Source organism: Lycium barbarum, chromosome 8, assembly GCF_019175385.1.
Source record: "Lycium barbarum isolate Lr01 chromosome 8, ASM1917538v2, whole genome shotgun sequence".
NCBI lineage: Eukaryota > Viridiplantae > Streptophyta > Magnoliopsida > Solanales > Solanaceae > Lycium > Lycium barbarum.
The window spans coordinates 9,419,416-9,434,196 of record NC_083344.1 but is presented as its reverse complement, the minus strand read 5'-3'; the positions used below and the strand labels follow the sequence as shown (position 1 = coordinate 9,434,196).

At 40.7% G+C, this 14,781-nt stretch overlaps 1 non-coding gene and 1 pseudogene across 1 annotated transcript; both read right to left on the bottom strand.

Annotated features, from left to right (window-relative positions):
* Nucleotides 1-214: 214 nt before the first annotated feature.
* On the bottom strand, nt 215-14,340 carry LOC132607661 (pentatricopeptide repeat-containing protein At1g62670, mitochondrial-like; annotated as a pseudogene).
* On the bottom strand, nt 6,894-7,000 carry LOC132608423 (small nucleolar RNA R71). Its single transcript, XR_009570346.1, has one exon. It is a non-coding gene; the product is annotated as a small nucleolar RNA R71 (small nucleolar RNA).
* Nucleotides 14,341-14,781: the final 441 nt, after the last annotated feature.

Genomic DNA, 14,781 nt, shown 5'->3' with positions numbered 1-14,781 from the left:
AAATTAGAAACAAACAATTACAGTAGAGAATTGCAAACAGATTTCTACATCTTCAAAAGAAATCGGCTCCTTCCATCTTCTAAGTTAGTTGGAAATGACGATACGGAGCAAGCCCTTTCTGAAATCTAGTGACAATTAGTCAAAGGGACAATGAAGTTATCTCTGACAAATTTATTAAAATGAAAAATGTAAATTCCCAATAAAGCATCCAGTATTCTCGGATCATATATAAACCTCTAGAAATATATCTAAGATAATTTGAATATTGTGCTGATCGTCCAGATATAGTATACCCTATTAGTTTGAACATGTTCTGTTTCAATTTCAGGACAAGAGAATGGGTTGAACTTGTCAGAAAGGATTGTTTCCTTAACATTTTCTAAGTTACAGGCAGTAGTTATTGATTCTCAAAATGACAGAAAATGATATTACACGAGGAGGATAACTAAATAACACAGAAAATCTTATTCCTTAGTACACGAGACAACTAAATAACACAGAAGATCATATTCCTTAGACTTATAACATGTCCACATAAGGGAACCTACATTATTACTCATATTAAGAATGCAATGACATACGATATCCAAGGAAAATAAGAGTGGAAAAACAATCAAAATATCAAAAGTGATTCACCTCCTCCGTAGGCCTGCCTGGAAATCTCAAACGATGTTCTAATTGCTATTTTTTCAACTTCTGCAATTGCATTGGATGCCATTTCTCATGCAGGGATAAAAGGAAATTGTATCATAGCCGAATAAACCAAGCGAAATTAATATTCACTTCATATTTTTCGTGTGAAGCTCTGGTATCATGTCAAGCACCGAAGGATTCTCCCTTATAACGTTTACCAGTAACTCAACTGTAGTTGCATCAAATGAGAAGCCCCTTCCAGCCAGTCCCTTCACGAAAGTTGTCATTTCACTAATTTTGTTGCACCTGAGAAATCCTTGCACAATAATATTATAAGTGACATTGTTTGGAAAACAACCGTTGCCCTCCATTTTTCTAAGCATATCTTTAGTTTCATCTAACAACCCTTGTAGACAAAATTCAGTAATCATTGTATTGTATGTTCTCGCATTCGGAAGCAATCCCATTGAAGAAAGCTTCTCAAAAATAGCATGAGCTTTATTGACTTCACCATTTTTGCACAATCCATTAATGACAACATTATAAAATTCAATATTGGCATTTTCACTCTTTCTTTCCAACTTATTAAAGATTGACATAGCCTCTTCAAAAAGTTTGTACTTAAAATAACCATTGAGCAAAGTGCCATGCGTGTATAAATCAGGTATAGGACCCACAGATAGCATCTCGGAATAATTTTTTTTGGCATCGCCAATTCTTCCAAGTTCAAACAGACCTTGCAAGATAGTATTGTAGGTAAAGATATCAGGTTTTGATCCCTTGTTTTGATCCCTTTTCTGAAACTTCACGAAACAATTGCATGGCTTCAACCACTTTCTTTTCCTTACAGTATCCATTTATTAGTATGTTATAGCTAATAATGTCAGGCTCAATGTTCCTATCTATCATGAAATTAAAAGCTCTCCTCGCTCTATCCAGTTCACCACGCAAACAACATCCATCCATTATCGCATTGTAGGTGATTATATCAGGCTCTACACTTTTTTCGATCATGTGTCTCATTACTTCCTCGGCATCTTCAACTTTTCCTTCTTTGCATAATCCATCTATCACTATGTTGAAGGTGCGCACATTTGGATAAATATTATGGTTCACCATCTCGGAGAACAAAATCTTAACCTTTTCCCACTGACCAAGCCTACACAAACCGTCAATTAATGAATTATACGTGACTATGTCCGGAGGAATCCCTTTCTGCTTCATCTCGTTCAAAAGATAGACAGCATTATCTAAGTTTCCATCTTTGCAGAGGGCATCTATAACAATACTGTAGATGTATATGTCGGGCTTAGTGTTTCCTTGTTCCATTAACCGAAGCAAACTAAAAGTTTTGTGAGTATGTCCCCTTTTGCTAAGCCCATTCATGACAATTGCATACATGACTTCGTCGGGCTCACAAATCTTCTCTCTGACCAATATTTTGAACAATTCAACAGCATCTTAGAAAATATGGAAAGTTAGAAACTCTAAACTAAGATGTTAAACTCAAAGGTTATTAAAAAGAATGTTACACTCTAAATTCTCTGTCCTAAACGTAGAGCAGCAACAGTCCTAGTCTTTTCTAGAACGGAGAAGGGCCAAATATAGCCCTGTACTATCAGAAAAGACACAAATATACCCCTCGTTATACTTTGGGTTCAAATATAGCCCTGGTGTTATACTTTGGGTTCAAATATACCTCTCCTCCGTTAAAATTGTCTAAGGTGGACATCAAATCTGACGTTGCACTGACAACTCGGTGAGGTGGACACCACGTGGCATGCCACCTCACCATCACACTTGTGTCTCTGTTCCAGTAGGCAAAACTAAATTATTTAAACCACCGTGCAGCAGCTAGCTAGCTAGCTACACCCACCCACTCCGACTTGTTAGAAGTACAGATATTTGCAGGCAGTTGGCGGTTTGCTGATCTTATACACAATTAATATCAGAATTCCAGTTTGCTTTACTAGAAATCCCCCTAATAAAGACTACAGTCATCAATTTTAATGACTTCCATCACAAATGAATAGAGTTTGGACCAAAAAAGACTTAAAGATAACTAATCTTAAGCAGAATAGGTTCAAATGTCATATTTTATTTCTTGTTGAGTTAACAGTCAAACTCAAACTAAGATAAACAGTAGGATGCAATAAGTCCCATATTTCCTTCAGATCCACCCTAAATTAAACTTTCGTATGGAAACATTTAAAGATAAGAGGAATGTGAAGTAAGTGGAAATGGCGGAAATTAACAATGGGATGGTGAGGTGGTATGCCACGTGTTGTCCACCTCACCGAGTTCTCAGTGCCACGTCAGATCTGATGTTCACCATGTACAATTTTAACGGAGGAGGGGTATATTTGGATCCAAAGTATAACAGCAAGGGTATATTTGAACCCAAAGTATAACGAGGGGTGTATTTGGCCCTTTTCCGATAGTACAGAGGTATATTTGGCCCTTTTCTGTTTCTAGAATTCCTTCCGGTTCCCTCAATACTCAGCAAGATATGTGTGTTTTTATCTAGCATAGAATATTAAATTTGAAAGTCATATTTTGGCCCTGTTTGTTCCACACAAGCAAATTTAATGATGAGTCTTTTGGGTTAGTATTTTCGTAATAGACTTTTTCGATTGACTGGTAAGTCAATCGGTAACCGATTGATAACATTTAAATTCAAATCGAACCAATAGATATCTTATTAGTTAGGGTAGCAAATTAGTATATTTAAAATCTGATAGCCAATAAGCTGAATCGTTAAGTGAAATTATCCAACTAAATTATCTGATAAGCACCCCTAATAATATATTCTTTTAAATTATTTGCTTATGTTCTTCTAATATATTTAAATTCCAAATTTGATTTTGAATATTTGAATTTGAGTTGCATTTTCACTCGCATATTACATTATTTTAACCCGTTTGATCGTAACCATTTTTTTTTGCCGAATGTCCCCGAATGGATATTTGACCAAATAATCGAGTTAAATGCTTGAATGATCACTCAGTATACCCAGTAATTGAAATTTATTTTATCTTCCAAAAGTCATAACTTTACCTAGTAACCTTCCATGTTTATCCAACTTTACTTAGTTAGCTTTCATGGTCTTTTTAATCAGAAATACAGCTTTTGGTACATATTTAATAATGAGACAACTATAAAAAAATTCAAAAAATATTTAAAGAATAAAAATCATTATTTAGATTTATTTAGGGCCCAATTCATCCTAAACCCAATCCAATTCTTAATCATTTTTTTTTTTGCGTGGATTGCCCTTCTTTTGGGGTGGTCTTTAAATTTTGTCCCTCATATTTGTAGTCTTTAAATTTTGCCCCCCATATTGCTAGTCTTTAATTTTTGTCCTTCGCGTTGCAACCCTGAGCTTCGCGCAGAAATCATGAGGTTTTGGGTTCGAACTCCCGCTCAAGCATAAATTAAAAAAAAATCGCAAGGCAAGGTTTGGGTCGCGTGTATGCCGGACCCGGCATACACTTGTTAAGGAATAACCAAAGTTATGCCGGACCCGGTATACTCATGCTTTATGGGCAGGCTTGGCATAACTTTGGTTATTCTTTAACAAGTATATGCCGGGTCCGGCATACTTATAGACAGACTTTTAGGTAAGCCTTAACTAAAAGTCTTTTCTTAGTTATGCCTTATGGGGCAGATTTTTTGTTAAGGCATAACTAAAAGTATGCCCCATAAGGCATAACTTTTCCTTAAGACATAGACTTTGCCTTATAAGGCAAACTTTTAGTTATGAGTTAAAAAAAAAGTTCCGCCTTATAGGGCTTACTTTTAGTTATGCCTTATGGGGCAGACTTTTAGTTAAAGCATAACTAAAAGTATGCCCCTAAGGCGGAACTTTTTCTTAAGGCATAAACTTTTCCTTGTAAGGCGGAACTTATAGTTATGCCGGGTCTGACATAACTTTAGTTATTCCTTAAGGAAAAGTTTTGCCTTATGGGGCACACTTTTAGTTAAGGCATAACTAAAAGTTTACCTTGAAAAGTAAAAAAAATAAAAAAATATATGTCTCAAGGAAAAGTCTGCCTTATAGGAAAACTTTTGGTTAAATATAACTAAAATTCTGCCGGTGGGGGCATAGCGAAATTTAAAGTCTGCCTTGCGAATTTTTTTAAAATTTTTGACTGAGTGGGGGTTTGAACCTGGAACCCATGAATTTTAGCCGAAGGGCAAAATTTAAAAATTACAAATATGAGGAGCAAAATTTAAAGACCACCCAAAAGAAGGGCAATTCGCACCATTCTTAATCAGAACCGCTTGATGTGCCGTGAATTTCGGCACATTTTATGCCTTTGTAACTAGAAGTGTTGCTTGTTTTTAAGTGTTTTTACATTGTTTCTTATGTTATTTTTGTGTTTTATAGGGTTGGTTAACTAAGAATCGGAAATGAGATGAAATGCTGAAAAACAGACAAATTGGAGCTAAATGACGGTCCGTAACTCATGTTACGGACCGTAACTGGATCCGTAACTCATGTTACGGTCCGTAACATTGAACCGTAACAGGAGCCAAATTTCCAGAAAGCTTTCATGGAAACATCAGTGTTACGATGTCGTGTTACGGTCCGTAACATATCACCGTAACATCAGCCAAAATTCCACAGAGTTGCCAAGTAATTGTCACAAGTTACGCTTCCGAAGGACGGACCGTAACACAGGTTACGGTCCGTCCATGGTGGCCGTAACAACAAGTGGACAAATGACGAAATGAAGGACGGACCGTAACCTGAGTTACGGTCCGTAACGATGCGGCGTAAGGGCATTTTTGTCCAGAAACTTGGCACGATTTTTGGCTCTATAAATACTTAATGTAGGGTTTTAATTCAGCAGCCAGATATATTTTTGAGAGCATAAACTCTATGTTTTTCATATTAGAAGTTTTTGGAGCATTTAAAGAAAACTACTTCACTTTCATTCCACCTTGTAATTGCATTGTAAGTATATTATGTCAACTTTTAAGCTTTCTTTGCTAGTCAAGATTATGAGTAGCTAATTTTAAAGCTAAGGTTGTGAGTCCCATGATGGATATTATGTGAATGAGTTTCTATTATTGATATATGCATAATGGTTGTTGGTATTCATTCAGTTTTTGTGATTTAGCGTTGGGTGATGATTGCAAGCATTATCCTAAGCCATTATATTAACTTTTCTTGGGAAAGAAAGTTAGTATTGGTAAGATTGAATGACAATGACTCGAGGCGTTAACCCTCGTTTAATAGACTAACTTAGGGATGAGAACAAGTCTAAATTGGCATTTTGGTCATTCTTCGATTGCAACTCTTTTACATTCGGAAGAATCATAAAGAGGAAATACGACTTAACTGTTGGAAAACATTACGAAGTTCTTAAGAGACCAAGTGCATATTCATAGAACAACCATTAGAAGTATATCACATTGAAACCTGAAGCATAATATCTAATCAAATTGGGGAACACAACCTTAGTCTCTATTTCACATTAAATACAATTTCAGTCAAAATACTTAATTACATTATTCAACAACTATTTCAAACTATCAGGAATAGGATTAAAGCTTTTGAAGACTAGTATCGCATACGATTAGTACTCTTTTCTCTCCATATTCCCTGTGGGATTCGACCCCAACCTTGTTGGGTTACTATATTTGACAACGTCCGCTTTACATCATTAATAGGTGTAATTTGAGCGTATCAAATTTTGGCGCCGTTGCCGGGGAATACGGTTTAGAAATTACTAATTGTTGTGTACTCTTCTTTAAAACTTTTTCTATTCCATCACACCTTGTTTGCTGTTGTAGCGAACCAGGTGAACATGGCAGGAAGACACAATCGCAATCAAGGAAACCAAGGGGGAATCCAAGTGAACCATCATGCACCAGAAGAAGAGGAGGATGAGAATGTATTTGCGAAATTCATCGACGAAGCTGATTATGCTTCTGCTGTAGTTCCTCCTAGAACGGGAAATGCTAATTTCAAAATTGATAGTTCTATCTATCAGCTATTGAAACTTGAAGGCTATTTCTGAAATTCTTCGGAGGATTGTCTACTCCGACACCTGAAGAATTTCCTGCATGTATGTTCTCAACAATCCCAAGGTGCTGTTCCTGTTGATGCACTGCGGTTACGAGTCTTCAAATATTCCTTGGCTGGCCAAGCAAGGGAATGGTATGAAAAGCTCCCCAGCAATACCATTCATACCTGGAACGAGTTAGCCAATATATTCTTGAAAAAGTGGTTTCCACCAAGCAAAAAGGCTGAGCTTAGGGACAAGATCTTTGAGTTCAAACAACTTCCGGGGGAACAACTATATGCAGCATGGGAGCGTTTCAAATATTATCTAGCTCAATCTCCGAATCATGGATTTCCGGATGTTATCCTCATAGAGAAATTTTACAAGGGGTTAGATACCATGAATCAAATTGCTGTCAACACTGCAGCTGGGGGATGCTTCATGGACAAATCATTTGTCAACATCACCAGGTTGCTCGACAAGCTTACTACCCACAACCAAGCTTGGCATTCTAGTGATAGTGAAACCCTGTCATATGGTAGTCCCTCTGCTGCCGCGGTGGCCAAAGAAAACCATGAGCGAGATCATGCTTTTTCTCAATTGCAAACCACCGTGGATTTATTATCGAAGAGGCTTATGGAGAAAGAAGTCAAAGGTGTGAATGTTGTAGAGGAGATGCCACCTCATGCTCCCGGAATGTACCAAGTCTCTGAAGAAGCTTATCTAGAGGGGCAGCCACAATATGAAGATGCGAATTATGTCAACAACTCGCAAGGGGGCTATCAAAGGCAAAATTATCAAGGTCCCGGTAATCACCCATGGAAAAAGCCTCAACAACAATTTCAAGGGAACAATTATGGAAGAAATGATCAGGGCAATCCAAATCAAGGGAATTACAACAACTATAATTATGGCAACAAGAGCTCGAACCCCTACATTCCACCTAGGGGGCAAGCATCTAATTCCCAACAGTGGAGAGATAATTCAGCTAGCAACTCTGCTGGCAACACGCCTAATGATTCTGCGGAACTGAAAAGTATGATGCAGAAAATGCTAATGAATCAAGACAGAACAGAGAGCACAATCAAGGGAATGTCTCAGGTCCAACTATCTCATTCAGCTTCCATTCAGAAGCTTGAAACACAATTCAGAGACCTTTCCCGAGAAGTGCATACTCCTCAACGAGGACAACTACCAAGTGATACAGTTCCAAATCCAAGAAATGCCTGGCTTTGCTAAGTATTTGAAGGATCTCTTAACAAAGAAGAAAAAGCCATTGAAACACGACACTGTGGGTATCACTCACCGCGTTAGTGTTATTCTTTCTAAGACCACAGTGCAAAAGAAGGAAGATCCTGGAGCATTCACAATTCCATGCACCATAGGGCAGCAGGATTTTGCCAGGACTTTGTGTGATAACGGGGCTAGCATAAATCTTATGCCCCTGGAAATTTTCAAGAGATCGGGGCTAGCGATGCCAAGGCCAACTACCATGAGGTTGCAGATGGTTGACAGATCGATAAAAAAGCCAGTGGGGGTAGTTGATGATGTGCTGGTTCAAATCGGGGAATTTCTACTGCCGGTAGATTTCGTGATTCTTGATTGTGCTATTGATCAAGAAATTCCTATTATTCTGGGAAGACCTTTCCTTGCGACAGGGAGGGCTCTTATGGATTCTGAGAAGCACGAAATAAAGTTTCGGGTGAACGATGAGGAGGTGACTTTTCACGCAAGCAGAGGCATGAAATTACCTAGTCCATATCAAAGTATTTCAGTCATCAATTCGGTTGATGAGGTGGATGAAGCGGTGGAATTCAAAATGGAAGAAGAATGCTTGAGTGAAGCACTATCAGCCATCTTGGTGAATTTTGATGCTGAACAAATGGAGGGATATACTGAGACAGTGAATGCACTCATCGGTCTGGGGTATTATTATTATGAACCCAAGAAACTGTCTCTTGATTTAGAGAAATGAACAACTCCTCCAGCAAAACCATCAATTATTGAGCCACCGAAGTTGGACCTCAAACAACTTCCATTCCATCTTAAATATGTGTTTCTTGTAGCAAATGCCACCCTCCCAGTTATTGTGTCATCACTTCTGAATGAGGGCCAAATCCAAAGACTCATCGCAGTATTGAGGAAGCATTTAAGAGCTTTGGGTTGAACTATTGCAGACATCCGGGGGATTCTCTCCGGAATTTGTGAGCACCGAATACAGTTGGAGGAGGAAAGTTCGCCAAGTGTTGAGCATCAGCGAAGATTAAATCCACCGATGCAAGAGGTGGTGAAGAAGGAGATTATTAAGTGGCTAGATGCTGGGGAAGTTTATCCGATTGCCAACAGTCCATGGGTAAGCCCAGTCCAGTATGTGCCAAAGAAAGGGGGCATCACAGTTGTCCCTAACTCTAAAAATGAGTTGATTCCAACAAGGACTGTCACCGGTTGGAGAGTGTGTATGGACTACCGGAAGCTGAATATCGCATCTTGCAAGGATCACTTCCCTATGCCTTTTATTGATCAAATGCTTGATTGGCTAGCTGGAAGATCTTATTACTGTTTCTTGGATGGGTACTCAGGGTACAACCAAATCAATATCGCATTGGAAGACCATGAAAAGACTACTTTCACTTGTCCCTATGGGACATTCGCTTTCAGCCGGATGCCATTTGGTCTTTGCAATGCCCCAGCTACCTTCCAACGATGCATGATGTCCATATTCTCTGATATGGTTGAAAACTTTCGTGAAGTTTTCATGGATGATTTCTCTGTGGTGGGAGATTCATTCGATCAATGTTTGGGTCATCTTGATCGGGTGCTACAACGGTGTGAGGAGACCAACCTCGTGCTCAACTGGGAGAAGTGTCATTTTATGGTCAAGGAGGGCATTGTCCTTGGCCATAAGATTTCAGAAAGAGGGATTGAGGTTGATCAAGCTAAAATCGATGTGATTTCACAACTCCCTCCGCCCGTTTCAGTAAATGAAGTTCGGAGTTTCTTGGGACACGCCGGATTCTATAGAAGGTTTATTAAAGACTTCTCCAAAATTGCAAATCCAATGTGCAAACTCTTGGAAAAAGAGTCCAAATTCAATTTTGATGAGAAGTGCAACAAGGCGTTCGACGAGTTAAAGTTGAAATTAACCTCCGCACCTATTGTTGTGTCCCCGGATTGGTCACTTCCCTTTGAATTAATGTGTGACGCCAGTGGTCTTGCAATTGGTGCTGTGCTTGGTCAGCGGCTAAACAAAATCCTGCACCCAATTTATTATGCCAGCAAAACACTGAATGGAGCTCAACTGAACTATACAGTAACGGAGCAAGAATTACTTGCTATTGTTTATGCCTTTGAAAAGTTCCGGGATTATTTGTTGGGTGCCAAGGTAGTGGTTCACACTGACCATGCTTCATTGCGCTATTTGATGGCGAAGAAGGATGATAAGCCTCGGTTGATAAGATGGGTCTTGTTGCTACAGGAATTTGACTTTGAAGTCAAAGACCGAAAAGGGTCCGAAAATCAAGTAGCTGACCATCTCTCCAGACTTGAAGCACCAGGGAGACCGATTGATGTGCTGGATATTGATGACACTTTTCCGGATGAAAGAGTCTTGGTCATCTCCAATGATGTGGCACCATGGTATGCTGATATTGCCAATTATTTGGTAACTGGCATCGTTCCTGACGAGTTGAAGGCATATCAAAAGAAGAAATTCTTGAGAGACTGCCGACAGTTTTATTGGGATGAGCCTTACTTATTCAGGACGTGTGCTGACAATATGATCCGGAGATGTGTGGCGGAATCTGAGGTGATGGATATTTTGAAGGCGTGCCATGATTCTCCGGTTGGTGGACATCACAGTGGAAATCGAACCGCAGCCAAGGAGCTAGAGTGTGGTTACTACTGGCCAGCCATTTATCGTGATGCAAATATGTTGGCACACTCTTGTGATAAATGCCAACGCCAGGGTACGATAAGTAGGAGGCATGAAACTCCGATGAATTTTGTTCTTGAGGTGGAGCTCTTTGATGTATGGGGAATTGATTTTATGGGGCCCTTCGTTAGCTCTTACGGCCTGAAATACATTCTTGTTGCGGTGGATTATGTCTCTAAATGGTTGGAAGCAGTGGCCTTGCCTAACAATGATGGTAGGAGAGTCAATGCCTAGAGCTATTATTAGTGATGGTGGCTCTCATTTCTGCAACAAACCATTTGCTGATCTTCTTGAAAAATATGGCGTGCATCACAGGGTTGCCACTCCATATCATCCTCAGACAAGTGGCCAGGTTGAGGTCTCAAACAGAGAGATAAAAAGCATCTTGGCAAAGACGGTCAATGTAAATCGCACTGACTGGTCCAAAAAGTTGGATGATGCTTTATGGGCATATCGCACGGCATTCAAAACGCCTATCGGGACTTCACCGTATAAGTTGGTATTTGGGAAGGCATGTCATTTGCCTATTGAGCTTGAACATAAATCCCTTTGGGCATTGAAAAAGCTGAACATGGACTGGCATGAAGCGACAAAACTGAGGTTGTTTCAAATCAACGAGATGGATGAATTTAGGTACAATGCCTATGAAAGTGAAACACCGTACAAGGAGAAAATGAAATAGTATCATGACTCAAAGATCCTAAAAAGGGATTTTCAGCCAAAGGATTTGGTCTTGTTGTACAATTCACGCCTAAAGTTCTTTCCGGGCAAGTTAAAGTCTCGGTGGTCTGGTCCTTTTGAAATCGCAAGTGTTTCCCCAAATGAAAGCGTCATTGAGGTGAAATCCGAGGATGGCACTCAGACTTTCAAGGTGAATGCACAAAGAGTGAAGCATTACCATTGGTGTATTGATGATGGTAAGGTCGTTGATAGGTATCGACTGAAATACGGTTCCTGAACTCGAAAATGAGGTATCACGTCGAGCTGTGACGTTAAACCAAGCACTGTGTGGGAGGCAACCCACATTTACCGCTTTGTAAGTAGTTTAAATTTTGTATTTCCTTTGTGTTCTTTGGTGTTGTTGATGTGCTAATGTGGTAGGATTTTGAGAACTGAAGAGGCCAAATAACTGCTGAGTGATCCAAGGCGAGACGCTCCATGTTACGGCCCGTAACTCATGTTACGGTCCGTATCATGGAGCGTAACAAGCAAAAAGAAAAATCAAAAAATCACTGAAGGATGAAGAAGAGTGTTACTGTATGAGTTACGGTCCGTCGTACGTATTACGGACCGTAACACCTGATCGTAACTTTGATACAAAATCTGGGCATTCACTGGAAATTTTGAACATGTTACGCCAGGTGATATGGACCGTAACACGAGTTACGGTCCGTCAGCTGTAGTGCCAGGTCATTAATGAATAAATAAAACGGGGTCGTATGGTTGACCGTAACACGTGATATGGTGTGTATCTCATGTTACGGTCCGTAACAGGGAACGTAACCGTCGGTTATGTTTAAATACATAACCCGACGGTTACAATTTTTTTTAAAAACCAAACGAACCGCCTCCTTCATATATTTTTTTCCCTCTCCTTCTTAACTCCCTTTCTCTCATTAAATCCTTTCTTCTTCTCTTAATCTCCCCCTCTCTACATATCCCATTCTCCTTAATATCTTTCTCAACCTAGTTGCTTTGTTATCGTTCAAAATCCCGTCTTTGCATTTCGAGTTTCGTCAAATCATCGCCAACGATCAGGTATCACCATGTCTTAACTCTCTTTCTTCTTTTATCGAGACGAATGCTATGATCTTTATGCGTGAATTCATATAATATGTGTTGAAATTAGTGTTTTGACTGTGTTGATTTAGTTTGAATTCCCATTGATTAATTGTGCGGGGTTTGAAAATGGATGGGGGTTGGGATTGGCATGTGTGCTATTTTCAAGATTCGTGGGCACAAGCACATTTTTTCCCACTGAATTGGAGGGCAATCCGATTGAAAGTTTCATTCGTGAAATTACTAAATCGGTTTGCCCACCAACTGTTAGATAAAAGTCCCCAATAAAAACTTTAGTAAAACCGGGTGAAGTATGAGTAACCCGAGGCATGTGAGGGGATAAAATATTGTTTTACAACATACCCATGGAGCATTAAGTCGAAAATCTTGGCCTCGTGCTTAAAACAAGAAAATTTGGCCAAGCCATTTGTTTGTTAATCTGTTGCCCGTCATTCTGTGTTACGGACCGTAACGTGTGTTATGGACCGTAACATAGCACCGTAACACCGATAATTTCCATGAAAACTTTCTGGAAATTTGGCTGATGTTACGGTGGGATGTTACGGACCGTAGCACCACACCGTAACATCGATGGTTTCCATGAAAACTTTCTGGAATTTTGAGAGACGTTACGGTGAGGTGTTACGGACCGTAACACGAGTGACGGACCGTAACATCATACCGTAACACCTCTCAAATTTCCAGTAACTTTTCTGGAAATTTTGGTCATGTTACGGTGAGATGTTACGGACTGTAACCTATGTTACGGACCGTCGACTGTGTTACGGTCCCTGTGTTAGAAATGAACAAACTGAGTTACGGTTTGATGATACGAACCGTAACGCGTATGACGGTCCGTCGACTGTGTTACGGTGCCTGAGCTAATTGAAGCCATAATTTGAACCAATACACTGTGTAATTGAATAGCTTCTCGTGTATTATATCTAACTTTACCTTACACAGGTATGGGTAAACCACGGCAAGCAAAGAAGGCTTCACCTAAGGTTGCGGAAAAAGGAAAAGGTCGTGCTTCCAGCAAAGTAACCTCAAGGCTGCGCGACGACGATCTAATCAAGGGCGCCAGGACTACAAAGCGGCCAGTCGCACCTACCAGGCCAGCCCCACCAGTCGCACCCAGCCGGCCAGACCCACTATCAGAAAGTTCCTCCTCGGCTGAGGAGTCGAGTTCGTCGAGCCAGAGTGAACCTCGACAGGCTGCCACCCCACCACACTGATTTCAACCATCTATTAGACAGCCTACTGCGAGGAGCGCGAAAAAGAGCGCGAGCAGGAAAGAAGAGAACTTGACATTCGGATGCAAGCTATGAATGAGAAGATCCTCCGATTTTCTGTGGAGGGATCTGAAGATTTGTACAACAAGGGGTGTGACCTGGTAAAGAATGAGGGGCAGGACCCAAGGCGGAGTATTTTTGAGGAGAGGACCGTCAGTTTCGACGGTCTCGATGGTTATCCAGGCATTCGTGACACTATCCGCTTCCATAAATTAGAGTTTCTGAAAAACTCTGTGGGGGTTTACATCCCGGTTTTTGTTCGGGAATTCTACGCTTCGTACGGGGCTGCTGTATTCAAAGCACTAAAAAAGGGGCAGCGCGCAAGTCAAGTACCGGCAATAACCGAGGTAATAATGTGGAAAAAGAAGATAGATATCTCTCCGACGGCTATCAATGAAATACTATTCGGGGAGGATTATATAGAGCCTACAGCAGCGGAAGAAGGGGAGTTTGTATACAAAATTGAACAGAAAGATACAATCTCCGTCCGAAAATGGGTAGCTGCAGTTATTGCACGAACAACAGATCCCGAATGGGCCTTGGTGCCAAAGTTGACAGCCACCGCGCGAATTTGGAAAAACACTCTCACGCCAGAGGCAAAGTTTTGGTGGCAGATTGTTCTATTTCGCATCCGCCCTACCCAGACAGATAATGTTTTGACTCCGGACAGGGCTGTTCTTGTAGCTACCATTATGTCGAGGTATAAGATCAACTTCGGACGACTGATAGCAGCAGATCTCCGAGAGAGAGCCACTCAGCCGGCCATTTCACTCATTCATCCATGTCTGCTTACGCTATTATGCTTGCGTGCAGAACTAGAACCCCCACCTCATATCGATCACAGTGTGATCGCCAGAAGTATTTATGACATCACAAAGGGGAAGGATGATGTGTTGAGCCAGGGTTCAATGCCATCTGCATCGTCTTCTGAGGTCCCGGAGGGGCCAACGGGATCAGATGTTATCCCCTTGGCTATCATGGGTGCTGAGGAAGCTGCTGCGGGTCAGCCCACAGATTCTGAGGCTCCACCGGCTTCTTATGCTACACAGCCCATGCCAGCTCCAGCCGCACCTACTTCGGGTGGTCCTACCTCGTCGACTGGAGCGAGCCCAGCATCGGCTCAGCCAATACC